Here is a 1,333-nt window from a genome sequence, read left to right on the forward strand (position 1 = left end):
AATTATTTCCAGGCCTTTGGTTTATGTATGAAACATTCTCTCTTTGTTCCATTGTTAGTTCAATACTGAGACAATCTTTTTTCAAATGTGGTCCTCCACACCAGTGTTGTAAAAAACGGAAAAAACGGGGGTGTAGACGGGGGTGTAGACGGATTTTGGAGTGCCCCGTCCCGTTTATACATAAAACGTTTGAAAAAATGGAAATCGGCCAAAAAACGGTCAAACACGGTCCGAGACGGGAAAAAACGGGTTTTTCTGATTTTTTTCAAGTTTTTTTTTTTTTTAAATTAAATGCTGTGCTATTACTTAGGGTTTCTTTTTTTATGTTTGAAATGTTGAAGTATTTAAACATGTGTGAAATGCTTATGTTTGGAATAATGTAATGTACAATATATATATATATATATATATATATATATATATATATATATATATATATATATATATATATATATAACATTTTTATTTAAAAGTCAACGTTAGTCAACATCCGTCTAGACCTCCGTCTCGACCCCGTCTCGACCCTTTTAGGACCCGACCGTCTCGACCCCGTCTCGCGTCTTCTGCAACCTTGCTCCACACTGCTCACAACTAATTCATATTGAGTGTATATCCTTAGTCATCTTTTCCATTCGGCTCTCGACAGCATCTATCTTTGCGGAAATGGAATCTAAGTCATGGCTAGAATCGGTTCTAGCTGCTTTAGATGATCTAACGATATCTTTTTTTTGGTGCCACTCATGTGAGTGGGAAGCAGTGTTATCAATAATTTTGTAAGCATCAGTTTCGATTTTCTTCATAATGGAACCACCAGCTGCTATATCGATGTCTTTCCTTGTAGTGATGTCGCATCCTTGGTAGAATATTTGTACTGTTTGACAGGTGTCTAAACCATGTTGCGGACATCCTCTCAATAACTTTTCAAATCTGGTCCATGCCTCATATAGAGTTTCATTTGGTTTCTGTGTGAACGTAACAATTTCTCCTTGAAGTCTTACGGCTTTAGATGCCGGAAAGAATTGTTTAAGAAATTTTTCAACTAAAACGTCCCAAGTATCAATCGCCCCTTCAGGTAACGATTCTAACCAATCTTTGGCTTCTCCCTTTAAAGTCCACGGAAATAACATGAGATATATCTGTTCATCCTCCACTTCTCGAATTTTAAATAGTGTACAGATCCTATTAAAGGTACGAAGATGTTCATTTGGATCTTCCTTCGGCGCACCACTAAATTGGCATTGATTAGTCACCATGTGTAGGATTTGTCCTTTGATTTCATAATCTGGCGCATTAATGTCAGGATGAGTAATTGCGTGACCTTGGCCAGTGCGTT

The 1,333-nt window shown here is 37.2% G+C and overlaps 1 non-coding gene across 1 annotated transcript; it reads left to right on the plus strand.

The window, feature by feature from the left end:
- Window positions 1-888: 888 nt before the first annotated feature.
- Window positions 889-995, plus strand: LOC139865072 (small nucleolar RNA R71). The gene has a single exon (XR_011764602.1). It is a non-coding gene; the product is annotated as a small nucleolar RNA R71 (small nucleolar RNA).
- The last annotated feature ends 338 nt before the right edge of the window (window positions 996-1,333 follow it).

The sequence above is a fragment of the Rutidosis leptorrhynchoides genome, chromosome 8, assembly GCF_046630445.1.
Source record: "Rutidosis leptorrhynchoides isolate AG116_Rl617_1_P2 chromosome 8, CSIRO_AGI_Rlap_v1, whole genome shotgun sequence".
In the NCBI taxonomy this organism is placed as follows: Eukaryota; Viridiplantae; Streptophyta; class Magnoliopsida; order Asterales; family Asteraceae; genus Rutidosis; species Rutidosis leptorrhynchoides.